This window comes from Rhinolophus sinicus, linkage group LG15 (genome assembly GCF_036562045.2).
Source record: "Rhinolophus sinicus isolate RSC01 linkage group LG15, ASM3656204v1, whole genome shotgun sequence".
NCBI lineage: Eukaryota > Metazoa > Chordata > Mammalia > Chiroptera > Rhinolophidae > Rhinolophus > Rhinolophus sinicus.
In genome coordinates this window covers 2554919-2571857 of record NC_133764.1, presented here as the reverse complement: position 1 = coordinate 2571857, position 16939 = coordinate 2554919, and the positions used below count along the sequence as shown (strand labels likewise).

Here is a 16939-nt window from a genome sequence, read left to right as displayed (position 1 = left end):
CCATGCGTTTCATTCTCCTAGTTGGCCCCTGACATTCGTAGGAAGCATCAGAAACTAGAGAAAGGTCCCCCAAACAGATCTTTTAGAACTGGCCTTTAAGGTCTTCAACAATTGAAATGAGGAGAGTAGACAGGCTCATACTCAGGCCTTACAGATGGTAGCTGTAGCAGTTTCCCAGGCCGTTAGGCTGGGCTGGCCCCAGAGGTTAAAACCAGGTACCTGCTTTAAATGTGGCCTCCCAGGACACTGGAGTGGTTCTTGCCCGAACCCAAGGCCTCCTACTAAACTTTGACCCCTATGCAGCCATGGTGGCTACTGGGAGTCGGATTGCTCTCGAGCCTCTCAAGGCTCAGGAACATCCACTTCCTGGGCCCAGCCAAACACCACGCCTGCCACAGCACCCACAGATGGGAAAAATCTTTCCCTCCTGGGGATCCTCAGCACCAATGAAGATTGAAGGGGCCTGGTCCCATCACAGGTCTCCACCTCCACCATACACATGACAGAACCGTGGGTAACTCTCCTAGTTGCCGATAAGGCCATTTCTTTCCTTCTAGACATGGGGGCCACTTACTTGGCACTCCCTGAATTTTGGGGCAAGCTCTCTCCCTCGCTCATTGATGGGATACTTTCTCACCCCATGGCTACCCACCCCTTTTATGTTCCCTAGAGGGACACCCTTTTACTCATTCCTTCCTACTCTTTTCTTGTTGTCTCACTCCTATTTTAGGGAGGGACATTCTCTCCAAGTTTCATTCTGTTGCAGAATTCAAGATCTGAAAGAACCCAAGCAGCGCTCAGAGAGTTAGGAGAGTCAGCTTTATTATGCTGGTGGGCTCAGCGGGATCCTCCCCAAAAGACTGAGCCCCTAGCAAGGTTTTGAGCAGGTTTTTATGGGTTGGGGACTTCCTTGAGTTGGGGAAGGGGTAGGTGTTGTCTGGTGATTGGCTCAAGGTGTGGCTTGGAGGGGGTTATGCGGAAGTTGGCTGGGGCTTAGGCTGAGGACTTCTCTCTCCACTGGGGCCACCATTTTAGCTCAGTTCCACGTGGCAGGGAACCATTTTAAGGTCAATTTCTCCATCATGTCCCCTCTGTTGATGATCGTAATTGGTAACAACTAGAGATCATCATATTAGCTAAGAGGATGATAATCCCATAGGGCAAGGATCCAGGCTGTAGCCCGATGGGTGACAGAGGTCTCTATGAAACATAAGTACGAGAAGGTTGGATGGCCAACGAAATTTTCCCGGCAGCCTGAGGGACAGGAAGGGGAGGTCGTGACTTCTTCTCAGGGAAGAGATAGTATGAGAAAAAGCCAAACCATGGTTGCTGCCTAAGACAGGTTAGGGAGAGGAGGCAAGCAGCCCAGAACAGGAAGTAGAACCTAACAGTCCCTTTTCCAGCAGTGACCAGCTTGGTGGGGAGGATGCAATGAGACCAGCAAAGGCTAGAAACAATAGGAGTCCAATAACAGCGAAGATGGAGGCTGGGCAGATGACGACAAGGCTCATATGGGCAGTTTCTTGAGGGTCAGATGGAGTGGACAGGCCGGGCGGTCCAGGCGTCAGTCTCTGGCTGGGCTCCTTTAACCCGGGTGTGATGGATCCATGGGACAATGCCTGAAACTTTAAGAGCGGTGGGAGTAACGAGTATTACAGTATGAGGGCCTGTCCACCTGGGCGGATGAAAAGTCTTCCGTCGGGTAGTTGCCACCACACTTGTGGCAACCTGGTGGCCCCTTCTGACCTTACCCATCTGAGTTCTTCTTTTGTGTACTGCGGGAGGGATATGGTAGTAGTGTCAGTGACCAAGAGTAGTTCACTAGGGCTTCCCATGGCTGCTGATTTGGTCGTGGTGTCGGCGAGCCTGTTCCCAACTGCTGAGGGCTCGTTGCCCCTCTGGTGGCCCTGACAATGGATAACCACAACCTGCTGGGGAAGCCAAATGGCTTGTAGGAGCTTAAGGATTTCTTGTTTATTTTTAATAGTTTTTCCCTCCGCGGTCAGAAGGCCTCTTTCCTTGTATATAGCCCCATGGATGTGGACGGTAGCAAAGACATACCGAGAGTCACTGCAGATGTTGACTCTCCCGCCCTCAGATAGAGTAAGGGCTTTTATTAGTGCCCACAATTCTGCCCATTGGGCTGACCACCCCGATGGGAGTGCCCCTGCCTCAAGTACCTCGTCTGTGGTGATTATTGCATACTCCACGTGACATTTTCTGTCCCTCATTAAGCTGCCGCCATCAGTATACAGAGTAAGGTCCAGGTCAGGATGTGGGCTGTCCCAGAGGTCGGGTCTGGTGGCAAAGACCTCATTGATAACTTCTGTACAGTCATGTTCTGGATCCTCATCCTCGGTTGGCAGGAAAGTGGCTGGGTTCAGGGTGCGCACAGTTTCTAATGAGATCTGAGGGTTTTCCAAGAGTAGCCCTTGATACTGAGTCAGCCGTGCATTTGACAGTCATCGGGGTCCTTAACTGTTCATTAAGGTGGTAACCGAGTGGGGTACTTTAACTATGAGTCTCTGGCCTAAGGTGAGCTTGTCTGCCTCTTTGATGAGAATCACAGTGGCTGCTAGGGCCCATAGGCATAGTGGCCAACCCGCTGCTACAGGGTCTAATTTCTTTGAGAGGTAGGCAGTGAGACAGAGCCATGGTCCAACTGTTTGGGCCAGCAGTCCTAAGGCTATTTTGTCTCTCTCATGGACGAATAAGTGGAATGGCCTCTCAGCATCAGGTAACCCGAGGGCTGGGGCCTGTCCAAGTGAGTTCTTGAGCTGCTGGAAGGCATTTTCTTGATCTTCTGTCCATATAATGGGGGCATTTTCTTGACCAGCTAGAGCCTCATATAAGGGCCAGGCTATTGCCGAAAAGCCAGGAATCCAGATCCGGCAGAAGCCAGCATCCCCAAGGAACTCACGGAGTGCCCTCCGGTTGGTGGGCCGAGGGAGAGAGGTGATGACTTTCTTCCACTCAGTGCTGAGGGCCCGCTGTCCTTTGGAGATGACAAAGCCCAAGTATTGTACCTGTTTTCTGCAGAGCTGGGCTTTCTTCCAGGAGATTCTATACCCCGTCTCGGCTAAGCGGGACAGGAGTGCCTGCGTCATGGTTTGGCACTCGGTTTTGATGGCACAGGCTAAGAGCAGATCATCCACATATTGCAATAGAGTACAGCGGTATTCTTCTCAAGGGAAGGTGGCTAAATCTGAGGCTAGTGCTTTCTGAAAGAGGGTTGGGGAGTTTTTGAAGCCCTGTGGGAGCCGAGTCCATGTCAGCTGGAGCTGCCGGCCGGTGTCAGGTTCAGTCCATTCAAAGGCGAACAGTGATTGGCTCTGGGGCGCCAACTGAATGCAGAAGAATGCATCTTTCAGGTCCAGGTAGGTGAACCATCCGGCTTCCAGGGGCAGCTGACTGATGAGAGTATATGGATTTGGGACCATGGGGTGTAGGGAAACCGTAGCTTGGTTCACCTCTCTCAAATCTTGTACTGGCTGGTATTCTCCATTAGGCTTCCTTACCGGCAGGAGGGGCGTATTCCATGGCAACTGGCATTCTACGAGTATCCCTGCTGCTCTGAGATGGATTAAGTGTTTTTGGATCCCTGCCCGGGCTTCCTTGGAGATGGGATATTGGCGTAGCCTTTGGGGTTGAGCTCCGGGTCTCAGTTCCACCAAAATTGGGGCCTTATGCTTTGCCAGCCCAGGCGGATTATCTTCTGCCCAAACTTCTGGGAAATTGGCCCTGTAGGCTTCTGGGTTCTGTTCTAAACTGCCAGTCCCGAAGAGCCTCCATTCTTCTTCCCTCGGGGTGGTGATAGACAGAATAAATCCTTCCGCTGGAGGCTGCAGAGACATGATGGCTTGGCCTGATGGTCCGAAGGAGACTTGGGCCCCTAATTTGGTAAGGAGGTCGCGCCCCAGGAGGGGACTTGGAGAGTCCGGTAAATAGAGAAACTCATGTGACACAGTGTGTCCTCCTAATTTACAAGTCCTGGCCTGGTAGAATGGCCGGCTCTTAGCTTAATACCCTCTGGCTCCCATTATGGTGACTCTGCGGTCCCCGAGCAGTGCCACCAGCATGGTGACTACCGAGTGTTCTGCTCCAGTATCTACCATAAATGTCACTGTTTGGCCCCCTACATCTAAATCAACCGTGGGCTCGTGGGGGCTGAGTTTGAATGAGCCTGGTCCTCTTTAGTCCGACTCAATTCCCGCTAATCCTATGAAGTCGGGCTCCGGGCTGATTGGGTTGGGACCATGGGGAGGCCGAGGCTGGAAGCAGAGTGTCTGGAAGTGGCAGGGCCATGCCAGCCGTTGGCCGTATTGCGTAAGGAGATGGTGGCGGCTCCTCGTCGGGGTCCCCCTGGTAAATGGCCTTAGCCATGTCTTTCTGAGCGCGGCCTCCTGGGTTCAGTGCAACGTAGATCCTGGACTGTCCATTACTATTGGAGTAGAACTGCGCCCAAGGAGGAAGGGTTTGGGCTATTTCCAACCACGAGTCAACTTAAGGAACTGGTCTGGATGTCCTGGGGTCCCAGTGACAACTATGTAGACTCAGCAAATCGTGGGGAGGTCAAGAATGCCTTCTGGGGGCCATCCCACGTCAAAACCTGGCCACTCCAGCTCACATAAAGCGCGGAGATGTCCGGAGGTCATTTTAACCCCATAGTCGCCTCCGAAACCTTTCCTGAAATTCTTTAGCATGCAATCTAGAACCGTGGGCTTCCCGTGCTTCCCTCCTATGATGTTTGGTGTTGCGCGGACAAGGGAAGGGTTTCAATCAGGCGCCCTCCTGGCCGTTTCCCTCGTGGGAACTTAGGGTTCATCTTGGCTAAGGTGTGCCTGTATAAACCCCGGGCCAGGTCGCACCCTGAGAGTGCGAATTGCCATTATGCCTTACGATGCTACCATGGAAATGCAGGTTGGGTCTTACTCGGGTTCCATAGCCAACAGGCCGTGGATCCACATAGAATCCCATTGGGGACCAAGCACACACACTCATTCAGGGAGGAAAGATGCCCTCCCCCGGAATGGCCCTAACTGGAGTCTGAAGTGGGACTCAGCGGGAGGTGATCAGGCTCCCCTTCTGCCCTTAGGCAGGACTAACTGGGTCCGGGTCCCGGGGTCTTACTGTGTCCAATGTCCTGGTTGGCTGTCCGTCCTTTCTCCCTACTGGGCTCCAGCAGGGAGCCACGGGCCGGAGCCGGCGGGAGGTCGCCGGTCCTGGGCCTGCCGAAATCAGCAGGGCGCCTAGCCCTGTTTTGCTCTCCCCCCACCCTGCAGCCCTCCTCTGCCCAAACCGGTAGCTCAAGGGGCCAGCGAGGTTGGGTTCCCGGTCAGGGAACCAAATGTTGCAGAATCCAAGACCGGAATGAACCCAAGCGGCACTCAGAGAGTTAGGAGAGTCAGCTTTATTACATCGGCAGGCTCAGCGGGATCCTTCCTAAAAGACTGAGCCCCTAGCAAGGTTTTGAGCATGTTTTTATGGGTTGGGGAGTTCATTGAGTTGGAGAAGGGGTAGGTGTCATCTGGTGATTGGCTCAAGGTGTGGCTTGGAGGGGGTTATGTGGATGTGGGCTGGGGCTTAGGCTGGGGACTTCTCTCTCCACTGGGGCCACCATTTTAGCTCAGTTCCACGTGGCAGGGAACCATTTTAAGGTCAGTTTTCCCATCAATTCCACTGTTACTCTATATACCCTTTCTTCCACTACCTCTTTTCTTGGTTTGCTAGCAGAATCACCCCCAGAAGCCACCCCTGTTTCCTCTTCTAACCCACCTGACATTGACCTCTCAATGTGGGATACCTCCCAACCCATTATCGCCACTCACAACCCACCTCTTATTATCTTATTCAGAGATCCCACTCACTTCCCCAATAAAGCTCAATATCCTATTACCTCTAATGTCTAAGTTCCTCCAGGCAAAGATTCTCCCTGAAGCTTCTTCCCCTTACAATACTCCCATTCTCCCCGTCAAGAAGCTGGACGGGACATACCGCTTTGTTCAGGACCTTCGAATTATAAATGAGGCAGTTATTCCCCTCCACCCTGTAGTTCCCAATCCGTATACCCTTTTATCCCTCATATCTTCTGACACTCGATAGTTTACTGTCCTTGACCTTAAGGATGCTTTCTTTTCTATTCCTTTATACCCCGATTCCCAGGACCTATTTGCCTTTACCTGAACTGATCCTGATACCAACTTTTCTCAACAATTAACCTGGACAGTCCTCCCTCAGGGCTTCAGGGATAGCCCCCATCTTTTTTATCCAGGCCTTAGCTCAAGACCTAACCTCCCTTTCCCGTCCTGGCTCTATGATCCTCCCGTACATTGATGATCTTCTCCTTTGCAGCCCTACACATAATATCTCCACTTCCCATACCCCCCTGCTCCTTAATTATCTGGCTTCCCTAGGTTATCATGTATCCCACCATAAGGCCCAACTCTCCACCTCATCCATCACCTATCTAGGATTTTGCCTTTCCCTAGGTCACTGGGAAATCACTACACAATGCAAAACGCTCATTTGCTCTATCCCTTTCTGCTCCACTACACAGGATCTTCTCTTTTCTTGGCTTAGTTGGATATTTTTGCATCTGGATCCCCAATTTTGGCCTCATTGCCACACCCTTTTGCCAGACTGCTGCTGGTCACCTCCAGGAACCTCTCCTGCCTACTTCAGAGAACACCACTGCTTTTTCCTAACTCCAGACGGCTCTCATTTCTGCCCCTGCCTTTCCTTTACCTGACCTGACTCAGCCTTTCTTCCTATACACCCATGAATCTCAGGGGCTTGCTCTAGGCCTCTTGGGTCAGAAATCAGGCCCCGATCTCAAATCCATCACTTACCCTATCCAAACAACTAGACCCCACTGCCCAGGACTGGCCCTACTGTCTCCGTGCCCTCACCGCCTCTGCCTTCCTCACTTTAGAGGCTTCCAAACTTATTTACGCTCAACCTGTCACTGTTTTCTCACCCCATTTAGTAATAATAAAGCCCCTTCTTTGCTTAGCTCTTCTCATCTTACTCATTATCAACTTCTTCTGACCTCTTCCCACACTGCTCTTCTCCAGTCGCCTGCCCTTAATCCCTCCACACTTCTTCCTACTTCCACCTCTGTATCGCATTCCTGTATTGAGGAACTTGAATCTTCCCGGCTTCTTCCCCCTGACCTTTCTGACAACCCCTTCCTGATCCCGACTACACCTGGTTTGTTGACATGTCATTACATTCATAACGGAGAACATTATTCAGGCTATGCTGTTACCTCTGCCTATGAATCTTCCCCTCTCCCTTCCAACACTTCTGCTCAGAAGGCTGAACTTATTGCCCTTACCAGCGCCCTAAGCCTAGCCAAAGGATGCTCTGTCAACATTTATACAGACTCTAGATATGCCTTTCATATTATCCCTTCCCTTGCTGCAATCTGGGTAGAACACGGCTCCCTTACTTCCAACGTTCCCCTGTAGCCCATGGCCCCTTAATCCTCAAGCTTATTGAGGCTCTTCAACTCCCTGCTCATGTTTCCATTATACACTGCAGGGGACAACAAAGGAGCTCTGGCCTTGTTGCCATTGGTAACAACAAGGCTGATAGGGAGGCATGCTGGGCCGCCCTCGTTGGCTCTCCAGAGCCTGTTACCCAACTCCTTGCCATCCCTAACCTTCAGCCCACATACACTCCCGATGAAATTACTTCCCTTACTAGTCAGGGAGCCATTTGGGAGGGCCCCTGGTTTACCTCCGCCAGCAAACTAATCCCTCCTGATAGCCAGGCTTTAGATATCCTTACGGCTTTCTATAACTCTCTTCACATTGGACATAGACCCCTACTCACTTTCTTACATCCCTTTATCACTCATCCACGTCTTTCCTCCCTTTTAGCCCATGTCACCCAAGCTTGTTCTATTTGCCGCCTCTACAAGCCCCCAGGGGCCATTCAGCCTCCCCGATCCTTCCCAGCCCATCAGGCCCATGGCCACATTCCTGGCCAAGATTGGAAAATTGATTTCACTCATATGCCACGCATCTGCCAACACCGCTATCTCCTCACTTTCCTGGATACTTTCTCTGGATGGCTAGAAGCCTTCCCCGCCATGTCTGAAAAATCCTCTACAGTCGCACATGCCCTTCTCCACCACATTATCCCCCGTTTTGGCCTCCCTTCAACCATCCAGAGTGACAATGGTCCTAGTTTTATTTCCCAAATCACCTAACAATTTGCCACCTCTCTTGGTATTCAATGGCGACTGCACATCCCGTATCATCCCCAATCTTCTGGAAAGGTAGAAAGGGCTCACCTTACCCTCAAAACTCAATTAACCAAGCTGTCTTTAGAACTCCATTAGGACTAGATTTCCCTCCTCCTTATTGCCTTTTCCTACCTCTGTGCTGCCCCCTCTGCTCCAACTCTCCTCAGCCCGTTTGAACTCCGGTATGGTCGCCCTTTCCTCCTTGGAAATATACCCCCTTCCTGTTCACCTCTCCTTGGTGATTACCTCCCTACCCTTTCTCTCCCGGAACCTCCTCTGCTATCGTGCTGATGCCTTCCTCCCTAAACCTTAGGATGGAACTGAAATTCCAGCAACTCCTCTAGAACCGGAAGATTGGGTCCTCTTGAAGGCTCTCCCAGACCAAGTCTGCCCCTTCTTTCCCAAATGGGAAGGACTATATCAGGTCATCTTAACAACCCCCACAGCAGCCAAACTGTTAGGAATACCTTCTTGGATTCACCTATCTAGACTTAAAAGGACCTCGGAGCCAGCAACCCCGGACATAGACTAACAAAAACAACAGAAGCTGGACCAGCCAGCCAGACACACTACCAGACATTTATACCTGCACTCAGATGGGGGACACAAAGGAGACAGTATGTAAGCAACAGACCACATGAGTAATAAGACCTCAGAGGTTATGTGCTAGACAAGTTTCTGGGAACTGGCCTTTGACAGGGGGACTTTATGGACTATAAACCAACTGACCTATAATCCCCAAACCCTTTATTCCGGCCTGTCAAAATGACCGGCAGGCAAATTGCTCTCACCATGCTCCTACAAGAACACTGTTACAACCCCCTCACCCGAAACTCTAATTAGGAACCCTGATCGACACCCCCGCTCAGCAGGAAGCAGTTACAGAAGACTGACCACCACCCCTTTTCCCAAGAATAGTTATCAAACCCAGAGGGGGAATTTGTTAAGCCATATTTAGGCAAGGAACAGGAACCTTCTTATCTTAAAAGCCATCTTGTGTTGCTTTGTGCCTTGTACTTGCTGGCTTGTGTTTGCCTTAGGCCTGGAGAAGCTGCCTGGAATGTAGAAGCCATCTTATACTGTCTTGCTTTGTACTTTGTTTGTCTCCTAGGGGCTTGTGATCAGCGGGACTGGGTGGGCCTAGGCAGTCTGGACAGAGGCCTGGTGGCCAGGGTGTGGAGCCAGAGGACATGGTCATGCCCCAAAAGCCTTTGTTGCTAGAGACAATGCAACAAAAGCCCCCTGAAGCATTGAAGGGGGAACAACCTTGTTTACCCCCCCCCCCATAAAACTGCATATCCCTTTTTACTTGGAGAGGTTTTGGCCTTTTCTAGCCTGACCTCCCGCAGCTCAAACATGTCAAATAAATTCTAATAGACCAATTTTGGTCTCCCACAATTCATTCCTCCAGCCATGTCTAACAAAGTCTAGATCTAGCCACCAGGGTTTATGTTTTTGGATATGAACGCTATTTATTTTGTAATAATACTAATACAATACAAGCATATCTGGTGCCTTATCAATTTCAAAGCTTTCACATGCAATCTTTATTTACAATAGTTCTAAATTGATTTGGACATTGAGGCTTCCAGAGATTAAGTGACCTAGCTTGTGGTATGTGATTAGTTTGTGTGCAATGTCTGGGAGTAGATGTCACAGCTGTATCTCCAAATCTCAGGCTTTTTCATTGTATCTGCAGGGGGATTTGTTGTGGAAGGGTCTGAGGAGCCAATGCTGCTTGGCATTGCTACTCGTTAACCAATCTCTTTTCTGCCAAGTCTTGTCTTTTGTGATTGCCTGGGATGACATTGAGACCTTTGATTCCAAAGCATCTAGAGTTTTATGAGGGAGGAGTACTGAGACTTGTAGATAATATGTATAGATTTTTATCTAATTGGGTGAGAGGTCCTGAGAAAAGTAGGGGAAAGGGAATAAAAGAAAGAAAGGAAAAAAAGAAACTTGTCCCAAATGAAAGAACAGAACAAAGATCCAGAAAAAAAACCTAAACAAAATGGAGACAAGCAATCTACCAGTACAGAGTTCAAAACACTGGTTATAAGGATGCTCAATGATCTCATTGAGAACTTCAACAAAGAGAGAGAAAACATAAAAATGGAGCTAGAAAATATAAAAAAGGGGTGGCCAGTTTTCTCAGTGGTTAGAACGCAGTGTTCATAACACCAAGGTTGCCAGTTGATTCCCACATGGACCAGTGAGAAACAATGGCTTGAGCTTGGAGTTGAGCCACCAGTGGTGGGTGGCTGGTTGGTTCAATGGTTGGAGTGTAGTGCTCATAACACGAATGTCGCCCATTCAATTCCCACATGGGCCAGTGAGCTGCACCCTCCACAACTAGATTGAAAACAATGACTTGACTTGGAGCTGGTGGGTCCTGGAAAAACACACTCTTCCCCAATATTCCCCAATAAAAATTTAAAAAAAAAAAAAAAAACATAAAAAAGAACCAGTCAGAGATGAAGAATACAATAACCGAAATAAATAATACATTACGGGGAATTCAACAGTAGAGTAGATGAAGCAGAAGATTGGATCAGAGATTTAAAAGACAAGATAGCAAAAACCACCCAATCCAAACAGCAAAAATAAAAAAAGAATCCAAAAAATGAGGACAATTTAAGGGACAACATCTCGTGTACCAACATTTGCATCGTATGGGGTACCAGATGGGGAACCAGAAGGAGAAGAGAGAGAAAAAAGAATTGAAAACTTATTTGAAGAAATAATGATGGAAAACTTCCCTAACTTGGTAAAGAAAACAGACATACAAACCCAGAAAGCACAGAGTCCCAAACAAGATGAATCCAAACAAGCCCACACCAAGACACATCATAATTAAAATGGCAAAAGTTAAAGACAAAGAGAAAATCCTAAAAGCAGCAAGAGAAAAGCAGTTAGTTACCTACAAGGGAGCCCCCATAAGACTGTCAGCTTATTTCTTAACAGAAACTCTAGAGGCCAGAAGGGATTGGCACAAAATATTCAAAGTGATGAAAAGCAAAGACCTACAACCAAGATTACTTTACCCAGAAAGACTATCATTTAGAATGGAAGGACAGATAAAGAACTTCCCAGGCAAGAAAAAGCTAAGGGAGTTCATCACCACAAACCAGTATTATAAGAAATGTCAGAGGGACTTCTTTCAGAAAAAGAAGAAAAAAGAAAGATTAAAAAATGGATTAAACGCTCAAATCAAGACAGGGTAGTTGAATGGATAAGAAAACAAGACACTTACATATGCTGCCTACAAGAGACTCACTTCAGATCGAAAAACACACAGAGACTGAAAGTAAAGGGATGGAAAAACTATTTCCTGAAGAAAAAAAAGTTGTGGTAGCAATACTTATACCAGACAAAGCAGACTTTAAAACAAAAGCTATGACAAGAGACAAAAAAGGACTCAGTAATCCCACTTCTGGGTATTTATCCAAAGAAACCCAAAACACTACATTGAAGGAACGTGTTCATACATATGCTCATTGCAGCATCATTTACAATAGTCAAGATATGGAGGCAACCTGGGTGTCCCTGAATGGATGAATGGATAAAGAAGAGGTGGTACATCTATACAATGGAATATCATTTAGCCATGAAAAAGAATGCAATCTTGTCATCTGCAACAACATGGATGGACATAGAGGGTATTATGCTGAATGAAGTCAGACAGAGAAAAACAAATGCCATATGATTTCATTTATATGTGGAATCTAAAGAACAACATAGACAAGCAAACAAAACAAACAAGCTTACAGATACAGAGGATTGCCAAACATGAGAGAGGTTGGGGGAATGGGTGAAAAAAGGGAAGAGATTAAGAAGTACAGATTGGTAGTTAGAAAATAGTCATGGGGATGTAAAGTACAGCATAAGGAATATAGTAAATAATATCATAATAATTATATGTATATTTTTTACCATCTTAACCATTTTTAAGTATTCATAGTGTTGTGCAACCACCACTACTATCCATCTCCATTACTCTTTCAAAAATGTTTGAAACTGAAACTCTATATACATTAAACAATAATTCTCCATTCCTTCCTCCCTTCCATAAGCCCCTTGTAACCACCATTCTACTTTCTGTTATGACTTCTGACTACTCTAAGTTAATTTTATATATGGTGTTAGGTAAGGGTCCAACTTCAGGCCTTTGCATGTGGATATCCCAGTTTTTCCAGGACCATTTGTTGAAAAGGCTGTCCTTTCCCCATTGGATAGTCTTGGCATCTCTGTCAAAAATCATTTGATCATATATGCAAGGGTTGATCTATATATCTAATTTTATCTATCTGCATGTCTTTGTTTTATTCTGGGAACTTCCACATATCTATCTTCAAGTTCATTATTTGGTTTTTCAGGTTTAACTGACCTTTTAAGTATCTATTAATATTAAATTTCTATGGCTGTATTTTCTTTTTGAAAATCCTAGCTAGTTCTTTTCCAAATATTGTTCTTTTGGTTTCAATTCCTTCTTTTATTTTTAATGACTTTTTAAGCATAATACTTTTCTATTCTCTTTCTTATTATTAAACCATCATTTCAAATTTGAACTCTAATTTTCCCGTTTGTTGTATCTGTTAACTCTTGCTCACAATGGATTGTTTCTTTGTATTTTATAATTTTTACTGTAAGCTCACCACTAGTGGGGCTTGTTTTTTCCACGGGAATAATGAAGAATTATTGCCTCACTGTCTTAATATTAAAAAACCTGTGACAAGAAGCAGAAAGTAGAATGGTGGTTGCCAGAAGCTGAGGGCAAGAGGAATAAGGAGTTGTTTAATGGGTCCAGTTTCAGTTCTGCAAAATGAAAAAGTTCTGGAGATTGTATGCACAACACTCTGAATGTACTTGTTATGTGTATTTTACCACAATTAAAAATTAAAATAAAAGAAAGAAACCTGTGACATAACAGGTAGAAAAACAGAAAATCTGAAGATAGAATTATTAGATGATTTTAATAGTTTACCACACACCTATAAACAAGCTCTAGTATCACTACTTAAAAGTAAAAGCAAAAGCAAACCCTTCTTTGATCATATATTTACTATCATCAACCAAACTCTAGACAGAATCGTCTACCTCAGCAGCCTCTGCTTCTTTACCTACCTTGAAAGACAGTGCATTCGAATCTCGCTCTCACTCCGCATCACTCCACAGGGTCTCTAATGACCCTTTATACAAAAGACACTTTCCAACCTTATCTTTGGCTACCTCTCAGCAGCCCTCAACTAGTCACCATTCCCTCTGTGAATCATTCTTTGTAGCTGGCCTCCCTCATAACACGTTCCTTGATTTTCTTCTTTCCACATTGACATGTCCTGTCTCTTTGCCAGGTTTTCCTTCTATTTCTGACCTCTACACACTGGGGCTTGCTCTGAGATACTCTTCCTTTTTTTCCCAGATGACCACATCAAGTCCCACTAAAATTATTATTTTCATTTTTAAGATTGAAAAAAAATTACATGTAAACAAAAATGGCTCATAATCCCACTGCCCTGATGGCCTCTGTTGATCTTAAGACAAAAGGAAAGAAAAGAAAAGAAAAGAAAAGAAAAGAAAAGAAAAGAAAAGAAAAGAAGAAACAAACAAAACAAAGGGAGTACTTGTACAAAGTTGGAATATTCAAAAAGCATCTGAAGGTAAAAGGCATTACACTCACACCATTCTTCAAGCCAGAAACTCAAGTCATTTGTGATTCTTCCCATTCAGTGCCTTGTCTTCTACATCCAAACCCTAGTCATATCCTGTCAGTTCTCCTTCTACAACATTGTATAGAGCACATAAAATATATTATATATGTTGGACTGAGGTTTGCAAAACAAGTTGTTTACTAGTAGAGACATGAGCTAAGAATATGGCCATACATGTGTGAGACTGATAAGAGTGAAGTGAACGACATGTTTTTGTGTGAAACTGAGCATAACAAAATTGAGTGATAAACACATTTACCAAAAAAAACTCCTGATTATCACCTAAGAGGTAAAAAACTCCTGGCAAACAACTTCTGGTTATCACCTAAGTAAACAAGTCCAAGGAAAAGAGGATAAAAGCAGAGCTCACGAGCAGTGCAGTGAGTAGTCCGTCTGGGCGCTCCGGCTAAGATCCTCTGTGAGACTCTGAGCAAGACACTCAGGAACGATCCTCCAGGATGTTCGTCTGGGCGATCCAATAGAGTCCTCTGAGAGGTGCAAGCTGCGATATTCCGGGGCTCTCCAAAGTTCTTCCTTGCAGGACCAGCTTTCCTCAGACCCGTCATGGGCCCAGTGATCTCTCCTGGACCAGGGACTTTCTCCACCTCGATTGACTCTGGGACTTGGTTCGTTATTAAATTCTATCCTATTCTGTATAATCTTCTGTGCTTACCAGAGTATTGGCCTCTGGAGGGACATTGGTTCCTAAATAAAGCTGTGCTACTTACTCAAGTGGGGAAAAAAGTCCTGACACACAGGTTCAGATAGAGTCACAAGTACCACGCAGGGATTTAGGGCCCTGCCTGGGGGTTAATGTCCCCTTGACTTTCAGGAAGAGACTGAAATGTGGCGACTAACCTTCCAGGCGCTCGCGACAAACATGACTAATTCATCCACTTTCCTCCTCCTCTATCAGGAGCCTCTTTCTTGCTTAGCTGGACAGTCTCTGTCTAGCCCTCCCCACTCCCACACTTGTTCTCTTCTAAGCCAGCTTGTAAATGGCGGCAAAAAGAATATCACATCCTTCTTTCCTCACTAAGCCTCTCAGCCAGGTTCCCATTTCAGGTCCTTGAACACGCCAAGCGCTTTCCCACGCAGGAGGCTTTGCTCAGGCTGCCCAGTCAGCTCTCCCCCTTGGGCTTCCTGGGCGGCTGGCTCGCTCTCACTTTGTGTCTCAGCTTAGATAGCAACTCAGAAGGATCCTTCTTGACTACTTTATCTAAAAAAGTATCAGCATCTATTTTTATGTATTTCAGTCTCTTTTTGCTTCTTTTACGGTACATGTTATATATATTTGTAACACTCGTATTGATAGAGACTGGGAGTAACTGCAGTTCTAAGAAAAATAACACATTTTAATGATGTAAAACAAGACCAAAGTTTGAGATTGCAAGAATACAACTGGCAATACTTAGTGAAACTGAAATTATGTGTATGCCCTATCACCCATACATTTTACTCCTGGGTATAAGTGACACAGAAACTTTTGTAGATCTCCACAAGAAAACCTGTAGGATACTCACTGTGGCGGGATGTGGTTGTGGGATATTAGGGACATCAAGGAGACCATCACTAGGGGACTAGAGAAGTAAATATGATAGATGTACCTTATAGTTAAAAGCAAAACACCAGATGTCCATACAGCAATATGGTTGGATCTGAAAATACATTGTGCAAACAGACAACAAAAGTAAAAAAGATAAGTTGGACTATATCAAAATTTAAAACTTATGTGTGTCAAATGACACAATCAACAGAGTAAAAAGACAACCCACAAAATGGGAGAAAATATTTGTAAATCATATAACTGATAAGGATACCTGGATATCATAATATCCAGTATATATAAAGCACCCCTACAATTCAACAACAACAACAAAAATTAAAAATGGGCAAAGGACTTGAATAGACATTTCTCCAAAGAAGATATACAAATAGCTAACAAGCACATGAAAAAATGCTCAACAACACTAATCATTAGGGAAATACAAATCAAAACCACAATGAGATATCATCTCACATCCATTAGAATGGCTGCTTTAAAAAAAAACATGAAATAACAAGTGTTACCAAGAGTGCAGATAAATTGGAACCCTTGTACACTGTTGTTAGAAGTGTAAAATGGTGCAGGCACTTTGGAAAAACAGTATGGTGGTTCCTCAAAAAAATGAAAAGTAGAATTATCATATAATTCAGCAATATCACTTTTGGGTATATATACAAAAGAATTGAAAACAGAATCTCAAAGAAATATTTGTACACCCATGTTCATAGCAGCATTACTCACAATAGCCAAAAGGTGGAAGCAACACGTGTCCATCAACAGATGAATGGATAAACAAAGTGTGGTATATATGTACAATGGAATACTATTCAGAAGAAATTGTGACAAATGCTAAAAAATGAATGAACTGCAAGGACATTATGCCTCATGAAATAAACCAGTCAGAAAAACACAAATACTGTATGGTTCCATTTATATGAGGTACTTAGAATAGTCAAAATCATAGAGACAGAAAATAGAATGGTGGTTGCCAGGGGATGCCAGGAGGAGGAATGGAGAATTGTTTCATGGGTATAGAATTTCAATTTTGCAAGATGGAAAAGTTCTGGAGACAGATGGTGGTGACGGTTACACGACAATGTGAAGGTGCTTAAGAACTTAAGATGTGATTTTGTGCCACAAAGAACCTGCCAATTAAATTATGGTATTAAAATTTAGTACATCAATTGAAAGATGAATTCCAATTTTAAAGATATTAAAATGCAAAATAGTGAGTCTCAGAATTAACAAAGTATGGGTATAGGTATGTTCCATGACTCAGGATATAAACAGATGAGAAACCTAATGCCAGGAAAGAAACATCACAAAACCAACACAAAAGATTTCACACCTGATGAAGTACAAATAATAGGACAATCTGAAAAAATTTTTAAATACGCATTCTTAAAATGTTTAAAAGCAGGAGATTTTAAAATA

At 45.2% G+C, this 16939-nt stretch overlaps 1 long non-coding RNA gene across 1 annotated transcript in view; it reads right to left on the bottom strand.

Moving 5' to 3' along the window:
• LOC141568810 (uncharacterized) overlaps positions 1–16939 on the bottom strand; it is a 36597-nt gene that overhangs the window by 5857 nt on the left and 13801 nt on the right. The window contains exon 2 of the long non-coding RNA XR_012492026.1: positions 14330–15617. This is a non-coding gene — a long non-coding RNA (uncharacterized LOC141568810). The remainder of the gene's footprint in view (positions 1–14329; positions 15618–16939) is intronic.